Source organism: Pinus tabuliformis, chromosome J, assembly GCF_031772625.1.
Source record: "Pinus tabuliformis cultivar Carrire ecotype Pingquan chromosome J, CPIR1, whole genome shotgun sequence".
In the NCBI taxonomy this organism is placed as follows: domain Eukaryota; kingdom Viridiplantae; phylum Streptophyta; class Pinopsida; order Pinales; family Pinaceae; genus Pinus; species Pinus tabuliformis.
Genome location: NC_142295.1, coordinates 749,108,640 through 749,124,571, shown reverse-complemented (window position 1 = coordinate 749,124,571; position 15,932 = coordinate 749,108,640).

Here is a 15,932-nt window from a genome sequence, read left to right as displayed (position 1 = left end):
TATGATCAGTATGACGATGATTATGAACCTAATGACCAAATCAGCTTCGCAGAGGAATCAGAGCCTATTTTGGCAGAAAGCACAGTTCAGGCTCATTTGCTTGAACCCAATGATCAGCAGGCCCAGTTTAGCTGTGAAGAAAAGGAGGAAAACGCAGAGGGCATTGAGTTCAGCGAAGGAACTTTACCATTTTTTTCCAAGTCTTTTCAGTTTATTAGGGGAAATAATCATGCCATTTATAATCGAGTATCACCGTATTTTGATGTTAACCGGCTAGAGGAGAGTCCAGGCCTCGCTCTTAATGCATTAACACTAGATTTGCAGCCCCAAAGTGCCAGTGAGTGTCAGATTGCAGAAGACTCAGAAGCGGCAACATGTGACCGAAAAATCCAACTGGATTGCCTGCCTGTTGATTTTTCAGCCATCTCCGATATTTGAAGAAGAAAAAGAATAGTCAGCACAAATCTGTCAGGTGCCATCTGAGCAGGCTTTCAAAGAATTACAGGTTCCATTCCATGTGTTGCACAACCCATCTGAGGGCAAGTTGTGTGATGAGGTAAATCACTGCTCTTCTCTGCTAGCAGGCTGCAAAGCTCAAAATCGAGTTGTGGATGATTCACCAATTTCAAAGCATGATAGCTATCCCAAACTTTTGTACAGTTCTTCAAGTCAGTCTAGCAATAATGTATATATGCTACAGGACCCTTTTGTACAGTTTCTTGTTTCAACAAAGAAGGTCAGCAGCTTCCTGATCTTCTCAAAGATTAATAAAGCCATATCAGATTGCAAGATCTCCATTTCAGGTAACAGCAAGCATAAGCAGCAAGGGCCATTCATATTTATAATGCTTAAGTGGCTGCATTGGTTGTTTCATTACACCTAACAGCAGAGAAAGTATTGGTTAGGGTAGGTAGGTAGGATTAATAAGGCAACCGGCCAAGCAAATTTTGCAGAATACAACAGCAATTGAATACAAGGCAATCTGACCTGCTGTTCTTGACTTTTCACAAGGAAAAGCCATCCCCAAGTGGAGCCACTGTTAGCCTCCTGCTGCAGCAGGTATTCATTTTTCATGATTGACATTTTCACATGCCAAATATGTCATACTTTGCAGGCTGCAGTGTTCCATATTTCCAGAACAGGCCAATGAAGATGCCAGGAAAGTATCCTGGTCCAAATGCCACTGCTGTATTCCATTTTTTATCACAGTTATCAGGAAATTTTGCATTCAAAGGAGGCACTCAAGCTGGAATTCACTAACCTCCCCTTCTTCTCATTTCCCCCAAGTCACTTACTAACATCCCCCAAGAGGTCAAGATCTGCTTGAGCCTCTCAGGTTCATCATCTCCATGACATTCGCCTTGGTAAGGATCTGCTTTACTCAAGGACTGCTCACTCATCATCTGTGAGCCTTATTTTCCCCAACAAAGCCTAAGGTCTCATACCTTAGCGCCTTCTTTGCATCTCCATATTAACTATTAACTTTATTATGTAACTCTCTATCAGTTTTTCCCTTTCCCTATTAAAATCATGTATATAAAACTCCCCTATGTAAATACCCCTCCCTGGCAATATAGCCATATTTCCTATAAGTTCGGGGAATCACAGTCCATCTGGGGCTGTCTTTAACCCATCCGAGTCATAGCGGGGATTAATCTGACACCTGGCCAGATTAATAACCTCCCCCCAAAACCCCTAAAAAACCTTCAAAAACCCATTTTTTGCACCTTTTTCCTATGTTCTGTGCATAAAACACTAACCCCGCCTGGCAAAAACTCATATTTCGCCCCTATCCCTAAAACCCGAGTGTAAATATTCCAACTCGCGCTCATAATATTCATACAACATGCAAATCCCGCCTTCCCTATGTTTTAACCCACCTCCACGATATATTCAAAAGGGAATATTCTTGTGAATATCCCCGCCCACTAACACGCCGTCGCTACCCATCTACCGCCAACCGTTAGATCTGGCCCGCCATAGATCTACGGTGGGCGGGCTTTTCTATATACAACACGCCCGTGCTTTAGCGTCCGAGAGTTCAGCGGTTTTGCCGTCGTACTCCCGCCACGCGTCAAGCTCTGGGGTGTGGCGGAGCCCCCTCCCCCGAGACCGCCTTTGCCCATAAGCGGTGCACCACAAAACTGCTTACCGCCCGTGACGTCACATCCCACATCACCCTCTGCCCAGTCACCGCTTGCGTCACCCCCTTTGCCCAGTCACCATGTCGAGTCACCTACTTGCGTGGCCTCCTACCACGTCACTACCACGTGTCCCTGCCACGTCATCATTCGTACATGATGACGTCATGCTAACATCATCTCGCCACGTCGTCCTGCTGATGTCACCCGCCGTACAGCGTCACGTCATGCTGACGTCATCATCAACTTTTTTGCACGCAGAGGCGAAAATCGCACTTCAGAGCCCCAGAATCCGATTCTGAGGCAGTTTTTGATGAGCGCATCGCTAGATTTTTTGGGCCTGAATGGGGAATCTTCAGGGAATCTTTTTATTCTGCGGCCCCCAGCAAGCCCGAAAGGCGCCGAATGACCCATTTTTCTTCACGAATCTCGCCGGAAGGACCAGAAAACGGTTTTGAAAGAAACAGAGGCCGAGCAGCAGCCATTAAATTGTGAATAAGACCCACAGCACGGCAGGACAGCATCAATTTATTGCCAAAGAGTATTAGAGGAGGAAGGAGAGCCAAAGAGTATCCACCGAAGATTTTTTAGGGGCTCGAAGCACTTGAACATTGATGAGCCCCACAGAAAGTCAAATCAAGAGGAGTAGGCCCATCCTAGCTCTCAAATCACAGTCAAAAGCATTCAATACCGCCGAACAGCAATGGTGCAAAGACCAATGCATAGTTATGACAGATGAAAAGCACAGAGCCACCTGGACAGATATTAACTCATTTTGATACAGCTGCCCCTAGCACAGCTCAGAGATATTTTCTGGCATCTATTTCTGGATAAGATTAGTTTAAAGTAATCAATTTTCTGTCGGACCTGTTAGGTCGGCTGTAATAGATAATTTCGGACATATCTTCCCTATATATACCACCCTCTGTATTGTTTTAAGGGTTGGTTGGTTGATAATTTTTCAGTAGAGACTCGCACTGTATACTTGACATGTTTTCTGTAATCAAAGACTGCTAAAAAGCTTGGAGGAAAGACTATCTTCTCTGTGTCTAATGGTTTCAAGAAGTGAATCTGGAATTCTTGTTCTACAACATGACTCAATAAGTTTTCCTATCTCTGTTTTTTTCATTGATATACCGTCTAAATAGCAGAAAGAAAGAATAGTCTAGAATTGGTTAACTGCCCTCTATGCTCATTTTCTGTTGTTTCTTTATGTTTTCCTCTAGATCAGTCATGAATATGAATTCCCTTCGGCTCATATTTCCCCTAATCCATTCATCTTTGACAGTTGTCTAGGAATTCTTAATTGCTCCTAGATAGATTCATTCACTTTCCCCCTTTTAAGCTTAATGAGAGATTCTTTGTTGCCTCTCATTCCTTATCCCTCATCCCATCCTTATAAGCTTTCAGTGTTGTTTCATGAGCAGCTACCTTGCTCCTTATTTCTCATGTGACCAAGAAAACGCACCAGCAGTCCCACTCCTCGACTCCACGCCCAATGGTTTGAAAACTTACCAGACTATGTCTTGCCTCTCTACTTGAAATGTCTTCCTTCCCACCAAAAACAATACAAAACCCCTGTGCATCATACCTAGCCTAAAATCATCCATTAAACAAAGCTAAATCTAAAAGAGAGAGCCCTCTCTGACTGCAGGCAGGCTAGAACCTATAGTCCAAAGTTGGTCTGTGGTTACCTCGGCTGTATCCTTTTCTGGAGCTTTAAGGACAACCTGAGTGATAACAACTCCATTAAAGGAAAATATCCAATTATGTTTCAATGCTCTCAAATTTTTGGTTATGAAATAAGAAGAGGTTACCATAAAACTTATAATAAAAACCATCATTACAATGTGCAAAGAAAGAATCCACATTTTGTTATAAAATCAAACTGCTATTAAAATGTAGTTGGAACTGTAAAAGAAAATTATGATAATGAACCTTTCCTCCTGTAGTATCGAATGTAATTTACCTTTGGTAACATCCTTTAACATATTCCCAATTCATGTTATTCATTTATGTTTCTAGATATTGCTTCAATATGGTCAAATAACACATGAATTCTCTCAAATAGATCTTGCAAAATGATAGCAACATAGTGAGTACTCCCCATTTTGAAGAATAAGGACATCAAAATGTTGAAGATGACTATGTTGAATGTTACTTTGACCATGAACCATTGATCCCTGTGGTGGGGTTAGATAGGTTTATGAAACAAAAATCATCTTAATGCCATCTCATAAAACCAATATTTCCAAATTTCTCACTTGGAGGAGCAAGTCTGCAAAAAAATGAAGCATTGTTGGAATTTGCCAAAAGAAATTATAGAAATTGCATAAAAATATGTTTCAAAAACATGTCCATAAAAATTTCATTATATAGTTTCTAAAAATTTTGTCCATGTTATACTCAATTTTTGGCATTCTACAAAAACCCATGTTACTAAATCTTTTTATTTAGATTTATTTTCATGCAAATGAATTGTGAAAAGTGCCTTTAGAAATAGGTTTCTAAATAAAATCCCGAAAATCCAAGATAATTTTAAAAAGTACGCGATAGATTTCCTACAACCACTATAATGAACCTATAACCAGAATGTGTAATATGAGTAAGATTATTAAAACTTTTATCAATATTTTCTAGGGTTCACCACTTGAAAATTACCACCTCGTGACCAATATTACTTATTATTTCATCACTTTAATTACCTCATTATAAGTAAAAGTGACTTGAGTGCTATGGTGTAAAAATAGGATGTCAAATAGTGTAAAAAGGTTCACAAGATGATACATTCCTAGGGTGAGTCAGTTATCTCAAAGTCTTACTATCATCTAAGTGTATCAAATCTCCTCTTATATGAGCAAAGTGAATCACCTTCACTAAGGATCCCACTTATATGACAACCCCCTTATCTCTAAAAGATAGAACTTCAAAGCACAATACTTGAATAATCTTAAAGCCATTCTCTTGAAGGCATGAATTTTATTTCCTAGCTTTTAAATTTATTGATAATTTATTTAGAATGTAACCCAGTGATTTTTCTTGAAGTTATTTTCAAGTGTGTGAATGGGTGTTCTCCATGTATTTTACCTAGCATAGCTCTGCTTCTAGCAGGCTTGTCCAGTGCCCTGATGGGTTTTCCTATTAGAAGCCAAGACAATACTAAGAGGGGGGTGAATCAATATTTTAGGAATTTTCACAGCTTAAAAAAAAATATTTAGCCTATGCAATGGTATTAGGACACCATAAATAACTTCAACAATTCATTCACACAAAAATGACATGAAATAATATCAGTAACACAAGGAACACACAAATTGTTCAAATTGTTCTTCAATTCCTTCACAAGGCAAGATACAACGTGTTGTTACAAATTTCGTTGGCTACAACCAACAGGAAGCTACAACTCCTTGATTTATTAACTACAAATGAATAGAGCTACAACCCTAAATATCTACCAACACCTACTGGAAGGAGCTACAAACCCTTATCTACAAGCTACAACTTGCTTGACATCAATGATTCATTTTCCATACATTTTCATATTAGAACCATAAATGTCACATCTTCTTACACAATAAAACAATTTATCCAACACCACCTTCAGCAATTTGTGATTACTGAGAAATACACCATCCATATCAGCACACTAGCACCTCACTTCACCACAAAGTATTACACTAAGTCTTGCGAAATTTCTCAATCAATTCTGCTTGTAAAGGTTTTTGACTGATTATTTTTGGCATGCTATTTTAGTTAACTTCAATTTGAATATTTGCATGAGTCTTCTAATTTTTTCCTTTGTCGTGTTCATTTCAATCTTATAAATCTTCTCTTCAAGTAATCAGACCCTAATCACATGTTTTTGCAATTTAAATTGTTCAAATCTGCTTATTCTGGTAATCTGGAACTTTTACAAGATTTAGCTACAGTTTTAACTCTGGTTCGAACTTTAGCTTCCACTATATTTGGAAAAAATTCCAAAAACTCGGCCTAACCCCTCCATGTTGTTAAATGTGCTGCCTTTTGCCATTTTTAGAGATTTTAGTTCACTGCTATTATGTTTGGCTTAACTACCAAAATTCAAGTTGTTCAATCGTTCATCCATGAAAAACATTGCCATATCGCTTATTTCAAAATGTTACCATATATAGTTGTCGACCCATTCATCCATGTTCCCAAAGCACTTCAACATAATCCAAAAGTATTTCAATACAATGCCACTGCAATATAAATATCAACCCAAACCCTTAGTCTGTTTTTTAGTGCTCGACAAGGCCCCTCTACATGACAAAAATCAAGACCATAGACTTGATTTTGCAATAAACCCCAAGCACTTTATTTTATAATGCAAACCTCTGTGTTGAGCCCTGGTTCCTTAACACATAAAAGCATCACAAAACCACATATTAGGCATGCTTTTCATGACTTGGCAGGAATCATTTTGTCTCTTGCTTTGTCACTTGCCATAAATCCTATCCATGAATTGTTTGCGCCTTTGTATTACCTTCAGGGTCTATCTTGTAGGTTGAGTTGTTTCAATGGGCTTGTCTTTCCACTTCTCCCAATGGTCTTTACTTTTCCAACCATACCACCTCCATGTCCCAGCACCTGTCTCCCAACAATTATTCTTTGCACCGATATTTTACCTCTGGGATTTACCTTGTAGGCTTTAACTTATGGGTTGAGTTGTCCTATGGGAGCCACCACCTACTCAACAACCAAAAAATGACAGGTCAGGATAAATATTCTATGGCACTTTCCATGCACGCTTGATGCCCAATCACCCTGTAACTCTTCTACTATGCACTTCTTGAACCTTCTGGAGTCCTACTAGTGTGATGATATCATGTTGATGTCATGTGTTCCACGTGTCATTTTGTGAGTGGTCCACATGTCACCTGAAAATGGCCCACTCAGCCACCCAAAAAGGCTAAAAAAACCTACCATGTGTCACACTCTAGGTGGTCCATGTCACTGATGACATCATTATCCACCTGTATTTCCTCTTTGTGCACGGACCAATGAAATTACGCCACCTGCCCTTCTGTTTGAGAGGAGAGAGAAAGGTCTTGAGCCTTGGTTTTTTGCCATATTCCTTTGTAAAAATTCTAAGGGTCCTAGCATGCCTCTTCTCCTTTCTCCACATTTCCCAGTTGTATTTCTATTGGCTTTTTCTCTGCTACATTGTCCCAATTCTAACTCATCCTTGGTATTCAAGATTTTATGCACGCCTTTGCACTTCCGGGCTACTCCATTGGGCTAAGTTTTCAAGTGGGGTCCTCGCTTTAAACTTGTACCAATAACAATGCTTTCATTGTGTTGTTTTAAAGCCACCTCGCCCCATCTCATGTCATACTACTAATTCCCTTAAGCACTCCTTAAGGTTTCTCCGGGGTATAACCATCAGGCTCCCACCTACAGCCAATAAAAAACCTGTTGGTCATTGTGTTATTTTCTCCATGTATGTTCGGTGCTTTGGATAACATCTCCACCAATATTTCCATTGGGTTTGGAAACTTTTCCAAACTAACACATGCCAAGGGTCCTCCTATTATACTCCTATATCAATAGGTGTCATATTTCATGATCGACTTGTTGAGCTCTGTAATATGTTCATTCATTTCCTTGTTGCAAAGGTTTTCCATATTATCAAAAAATCAAAAAATGTAAAAAATATAAAGAGGGTATGCCCTAAAAGAAAAATCAAAGGGTAAAAAGAATAAAATGGTCAAAAAAGTGAAAGAAATGAACCCCAAACAAAGAAAAACTAGGAAAGTGTGCAAGTCCAAAATGCCACTACTTTTTCATTTTCTGTAATAAGCATTGTGTGTAGCTTGTTAATTTATGCCACAATTGATGAAGAGCCAAACAACTTAATCTTGGCTAGTTCATATTTGAATTTCCTGTTTTAGAGATAGAGAATAAAGTTTGACCAAACTGTTTAATCTTGGCAGATAAGTAGTTGGATAGAGTAAATAAAAAGGAGCTCAACAGTTCAATCTGAGCCCTTGGATGTAACAAGTGTAGACTTAGGTAGGCTTGCCATGCAAAGAAAAGAAAAGTTGATGAGGGTTTGCCATTCCAAGTGCACCCAAATAAAGAAGGAAAAAATGCTAGGCCCAAGTAGGCAAGGTAGGTAGATTGGTGTTGCAGAATGATACTTGTGATTGATTATGTCTCTAAATGTGTTAATCTTATCTCTATCACAAGTACAAGGCAGACATTATACTTGATGCAGCTCAAGCAAGAAAATATTCAATAACTAACTCCCCTTCATACTTTTCCCTAAAGATTTCACTAATTTCCCCAACGTATTAAGATCTATTCTTAATATTATTCATAAATCACTCATCTCATTTCATAAACATTGCCTAAGTAAAACCCTATTTTTCTTAGGAAAATGGCTAATATTCTTCATAAAAACGCCTTTTTTCATCCTAAGCCTAAGTTTAACTACAAAAGTCAAATTGTTTTTATACTTAGCGCTTTCATTTCAATTTCATATTAACCATTAAATTTTATTATATAAACTCCCGAATAAATGTTACCCTTCCTGTACTATGGAAATATATTAAAAAACCCCTGTATCATTACATACCCCCACCCCGGTCGAATACGACCATAGTCATACTCTAAAACAGGGATTAATAAACTCATTTGGAATTTATTAATAACCTTCCCCACTTCACCAAAATATGGGATTAATTAACCTTTCTGGTTAATTAATAACCACCCCGCGGACCAATCAAATTGCGCCTGAAACAATTAAAACATAGTTTAAATACATTGGGCCCGCCGCATAAACCCCTGCCATCTCCGACGCCCGTCCGCCGTCTGATTGTCCCCCGATCATCCAACAACCTATATTAATATCGCAACCCCCTTCATCGTCGCACTTTAAATCGCGATCGGTAGGCAGTTTTTCTGCCATACCTCTGCCACGCGTCGCCCATCCGGGGTGCTCGCTCCCTCCCCGCTCAATATCGCCAGCCCCAAAAGCGGTGTAGGCAAAACCGCTTACTGCCTTCTACTGACGTCATCCGCCACATCACCCACCACATCATCCATCTGCTGACGTCATCCGCCCAATCAAATCAAAAAATCCCAACAAAACTTCATTTGGTCAAATAAAAGGGTAAAATGTCATTTTTGCTATATTTTGCTGCATATCACGCTCTCGTGCAAAAAATGATGTGCTCCAGTTTCTCAACTGCCTCCTGACCAGAAAGACGATATCGCAAGCTCTGCAACCTTCCATTCAACCTGCATTGTGCGTCTTCCTCTTTAACACAGTTTGAACCAACACCGAGCGACTTCCAAGCTTGCAGAAGGGAGAAATAAAGAGAGATACAGGGATATTTGCTACCCTAACCAGTGGACCTTCAGAGACATGAATTTCTAGAGAAAAGTGGTGAGAAGACACGTTAGCATTTTTGTTTTACCCGAACACGATGGACAGAGATGAACAGGGTAAACAAACGAAGTGTATCAGATCAAGGGTTAAAGAGTATCCGTAAAGACTGGGCAGCCAGCACTGAGTGACTAAAGAAGACAGCTGCAAGCCGAATCCTAGGACCTGCCTCCAGCACATTCAACAAAAACAAGACTAGTGCAACATCAGTTCATCTTTTCCCTATTTTTAAGGCTGGCTGTTTCTATTTCTTGTAAACTATTTTTAGTCATCCTAGATATTATCTCACTCTGTTATGAGATATTTGTTTTATAATTTGTTGCATAAATACCCCCCCCCCATTGGAGTATTGAGGGTGGATTCCTAGACTTCATTGTAATATTGAATTTTTGGAATAAAGAGCTGTTGGAATCATCTGTTGTATGGCTTACTGGATGAAGAATTGAAGTAGAGGACTTGTCACAGACTTCTTGAATCAACCACTGGAACAATAAGTCCTCTATATCTTTGTGTTTTAAAGTTTTCTTAGTTTATTATATCATCTGTGTTTCATAATCTGAATGATAAAGAAAATATTTAATTTCATAATATGCTTGATTGCACTCTATTTTCAGTCATTATTGTTCTCTATGTTTTCTTCAAAATTAGGATAAACAGTGAAATCTTCATTGTTCCTGTTTCCTAATTCTTTCATGTTGATTATTTGTTAAAGAATACTTCACTGCTACTTATTAGTAATCATCCAATTTCCCTCTTTAAATAGATTGAAAGATTTCTTAACTACCCTTCACCCCATTTGAGCCCATTCCATCTGTTTCAAGTCTTTATTTGTTCCCTGTTTGACTACCTTGCTCTATGAAACCATCCTCTGTTAAGAAACCAAATCCAGAAAGCCATCTTCTTTGACTCCATTAGCCCAATGGACTGAACTACTCTATCTTACCTCTCTATTCTATTGAATCTCACCACCCAAACTCAAACAAAACTCCAGAACTTCATAACTAGCCTAATACCTTTAAAAACAAGCTAAATCATAAAGAGAGAGCCCTCTCTGGATACAAATTGGCTAGATTCTATATCTAAAAGATGGGTCTATGGTTACCTCGGCCTCCTTTCCCTTTCTTACAACTTTTGGAAAAACCTGAGTGATAACACCTCCAACCACTTTTAACTCTGCAAATTTCACTTTTGGGGCTTCACCTTTGACTGGCTATATCTAATGATCCAGGAGGTCATTCCTGAACTTCCACACACCACTGGAAAGATGTTTGAAATCTCTATCCATCTAATATGTTTTCATCTACATTTGGAATGATTTGTTGTATACTAAATTCCTCCAAAGGCACTGCACCATTCTCCACTAATGTTGATATGCATTCTTCTTCTTGTGCCTAATTCTAAACACCCGTGTCCCCCTTTGACATATTTTTCCATTTGTTGTCATTAATGAGAACATTTTTCTTGCATTCTCCCCCTTTGGCATTGATGGAAACACCATGATCAAATAAAATATCCTCATCAAGACATATTTGATGTGATTGTCTCAAATATACCCTTTGGATGTTTCTCCCCCTAGGATGCACTTCTCTTGTGTTGAATTCCTTCTGTTCTTGTGGTGTTATTATTTTTTTTCTACATCATGACTTCTTCTTGTTGTTTTTTTATCACTAATACATATCCCCCTTTGACATCAATGGTAAATATAGCAACATGCTCCGCATGTAACCTTACTCCCCTTGTCAAAAATATTCCGTTGTCTTATTAATCCTATGGACCTGACAAATTCATCTTAATATGTTGAATATATAACAATTTCCTTTATTCCTCTTGAAGGAATAACTAGTGGAGGGAAGCAAGAGGAGCAACTCCCAATATTTGCCTCAAATACTCAAACAGTTTTCTTGGGAGAGGTTTGGTGAAAATATCAACAACCTATTCTTTAGTAGGTACATGATCTAGTTTTACAATCTCATTGGCGACTTTCTCTCTCAAGAAATGATACTTGATTGGAATATGCTTTGCCTTGGAGTGGAAAACAATATTCTTTGACATATTCATGGCACTTGTGTTGTCAAAAATAATGGAAACAGGTTTATCATAAAATATTGTACATCCTGCAAGGTTCGCTTCATGTACAATAGGTGAGTGCAACAAGGAGCTGCTACAATATATTATGTTTTAGATGTAGATAATAAGATGAAAGCTTGCTTCTTGATCAAACATGAAACTAGACATTCTCCAAGAAAGAAAACACCACCACTAGTGCTCTTTTGTTCATCTACATCACCTTCTCAATGAACATCAGTATAAATAGTCAATGAAAAATATTTACCTCTTGGGTAGCACAATGCATAATCCGCTATAGCTCTCATATTTCTGGGAATCCTCTTGGCTACTAGTAGATGGATATGTTTGGGGGTTGCTTGATATCTTCTAATAATACCAATGGCTTGCATAATGTCTGGAATTAAAGTTGTCAACTACAATAGGATGCCAAAGATAAATATATAGAAATTTTAGTCCACTTCTAGTGATTATTAGTCTTGCTAAGCTTGCAACCTTTCACCATTGGTGTGCTCACTAAAGAGAATTCCTGCATACCAAACTTCTTTAACACTTCCTTGAGATATTTTCTTTGTGAAATGAATATCCCTTTGGAAGTCTGCGCAATCTGCAATCCAAGGAAATAAGAAATCTTTCCAAGCATGGACATCTCAAACTCGACCTTCATATCTGCTGCAAAATGGCATGTTAATAAGTTTGAATCACTGGAAAAAATAATTGCATCAACATATACAACCACAACTATGAGTTTGACATCCTTTGTTTTGACATATAAATTGTTGTCAATTGCACCTCTTTTGAATCAAAATTGAGCAGGTAGTTGTCTAGCTTGGAATACCAAACCCGAGGGGCTTGTTTGAGACCATACAAGGCCTTCTTAAACTTACAAATATAACTAGGCTTATTTGTTAGCTGAAAACCATATAGTTGATATATGTAAACTTCTTCATGTAATTATCCTTTTAAAAAGGTACATTTTGCATCTACTTGATATATTTTGAATTTCTAAAATAGGAAAATGCCAATACATTTTGATTGCCTCTAGTCTTGCAACAGAAGCAAAAATTTCAGCAAAATCCAAACCTTCAATCTAAGCATAACCTTTGCATACTTATCTTTCTTTGTTTCTTACGACTTCTCCATGGTCATCTAACTTATTCCTAAAGACCCACTTCGTTCCAATGACATTCTTGTTTGTTGGTCTTGGAACAAGTTCCCATGTCTAATTTTTCTCAATTTGGTCCAATTCCTCATGTGTAACTTTTAACCAATTTTTGTCTTTACTAGCTTGTGCAACATCCTTTGGTTGCTCCATGGATAATCGGGTTACATGTGCTTATGCAAGGGGATATAAAAACTTCCTTCTTGTTTTCATAGTTGATTTTAAATCACCAAAAATATGGTCAATTGGGTAATATGTTTTCACATACCTTGAAGGACTAGAGGGCTCTTCATTATCTTCTTCAGAAAGTGGCTCATGATCCTCCTCATTATTGGCAACTAGTTCATTAATGTAGGTATTTTTTAAGTGTTTGCCTTTAGATTCAAAATATTCATCCACTTTGACATCAATACAATCAATAATATTCTTGATAATTTTATTATAGCATCTGTAGCCTTTACTATTTTGAGAATATCTCAAAAAGATGCCTTCATCAATCCTTGCATCAAAGTTACCAAGATTTTCACCATTCTTCTTGATGTAAAATTTGTTTCAAAAAACTCAAAAATGATTGACAGTGATAGTTCTACCATACCAAAGCTCATGGGGAGTTTTTTCATTGTTTGGTCTGAAATGAGATTTGTTGAGTGTCACCACTATTGTATGAATGGCTTCGGCCCAAAAAATCTATTGAAATTTTCTTTCATCCGCAAACAGTCTCGCCAACTATTATATAGATATGTTTTCTCTCCATGCAACACCATTTTTTTGTGGAGTCTCTACTATAGTGTACTGCATTTTGATGCCATGCTTTTTGCAAAATTCATCAAAATATTTTGAAGTGAATTCACCTCCATTGTCAGATCTTATGCTCTTGATTTTACAATCAGTTTCATTTTCAACCACAACTTTGGACTCTTTGAACTTCTCAAAGGCTTCAAATTTCTCTCTATGAAAAGCAACCCACATTATCCTTCTCAAATCATCAATTAATAAAATTTACCTATGGGTGATTGCATTCTTGATGGTCCACACAAATCCATGTGCACTAGTTGAAGTGGATTTCGTGATGAGCTCTCCTTTGACTTGAAAGGAAATCAAGTTTTCTTACCCAATTGATAAAATTTGCAAATCGAATTCATTGTTTTTGATGGCCTGGGTAAATCCTTGATAGTGTTTTTCTTGCTTAGTTTGACTATATGATCAAAATTCACATGTTCAGGTCTCCTATGCCACAACCAACTCTCATCAATACTTGATAAACAACACCTCTTTTTTTTCTCTTTTAGAGCATAAACATTAATTTTTTTTCTCACAACTTCAACCACTATCTCATCTATGCTTGTAGAATTGATCTAACAATTTTTAGCTTTGAAAATTACATCATAGCCTTGATCACACAAATATCACACACTAAGAATATTGTGATTCAACCCATCAACATATAAGACATTCTTCACTTTACATTTTCTATTTGATAGAATGCCAACTCCTTTACCAACAATCTTACTAGGTTCATTATTGCCAATGGTTATATTACCCTTATCCACTAGTTTCCATATCAAGAACTTACTCTTGTCTCCTGACATGTGCTTCGAACAACCATTGTCCACATACCAATGAATCCCTTCATTTTGAGCATACAAAACAATATCAAAATGCTATATTTTCTCCTTTTATTTCCACACCTTGGTATCTTGACTAATATGCTCAACAATGTTTCAAATTTCTTATCCTTAAGTTTGGAATCAGCTACTTTATGCCCAAAATTTTGTCATTTAAAACATTGAATCTAATTGTTCAAAGGAGAAAATGAATTGTTGTACCTGGATATTCTTTTCCTTTGTCTATTATGCTGATTTTTTCTTCTTGTTCTAATTTGGCTATAGGATAAATTTACTCTACAATTTGTTGCTTCGTGGCCATAATTAGTACAGGTGAAATAGTAACCTCAAAAAATATCATCATACCTTGAAAATTGTCTTCTACAATGGGCTAACTTCTGAGTATTTCGAATTTCTTGTCAGATGTTGTTCTTTTGTTGTTGTTGATAATTTTTTGATTGATTTTTGCACTACAATTTTTTTTTTGCTACTATGTTGTATCTTCTTATGTTGTTGGTACGAAAGTGATTTTTTGTTTACCTTTCAATTTTGTCGTTGAACTAGATTCGACCTCAAATACAAGACCAATTCTATCTTTGGAAACTCTTTGTGCTTGTCAAATCTCATTTAGATTATCAATCCCTTTTCTAAATTTTTTATTAAATCTTAGTTGGGTTTTTGTCTTTTCTATTTCCTTCTTCAGCAAAACAAATTCACCTTCTAGCCTTTCACAAGCTTGATTCTTCTCATTCAACTATTGGTTTAGGGATTCTTGAATATTCTTACCTTATTCTATTTGCAGAAGAATTTTTTCAACAACTTCAGCCTTTTCTTTGATCAATAAATCCTTCTAAGATTTACTTTTCTTTCTCAACCTTTCTATTTCTTCAAGTGCACTTACCAGTTCTCCTTCTAGGTCCACTTTAGCCTCTTCATCATCAAAATTGATATCTTTGACTTGCAGGTTATCTATGGCCAACAACATTAATTCTTTTGGGCTTTCATCATCTCTATCCTCACCTGAGGATTGCTTGGATTCAATCTCAGAGGAGCTATCCTCTTGAACATAGAGACCCCTCTTTTTAGCCTTCTTTCTTTCCTTTTGCACTTTCCTAAATTTTTCTCTTGTATCATAATCATTTTTCTTCTTTTCAGGGAATTTTGAAGCATAGTGACCAACTTTGCCACAATTAAAATACTTAAATGGTAGCTTACCTTTATACTTGCCTAAGCCTCTCTTCAACTTCCTCACAAATTTGGCTTCTTCTTCATATGATTCACAACATGAATCAACATGCTCTTCCTTGGGCTTCTTATCTTCTTTGAAGGTTGATTTGTTTGTTGTAGGATTTCCAATTGATAATCTCATCTCATAGGTAATAAAGAAGCCAAGTAGCTGGTCTAGAGTGAGAGTGTTCAGAATGGTCATTTCTTCAATAGTTGAAACCTTGGGATTAAATCTCTTAAGAAGAGATATCAACACCTTTTGAACTACTACAACTTCATCTAGCTTCTCATCAAGGCCTCTTATAGTGTTCACAACCTCATCA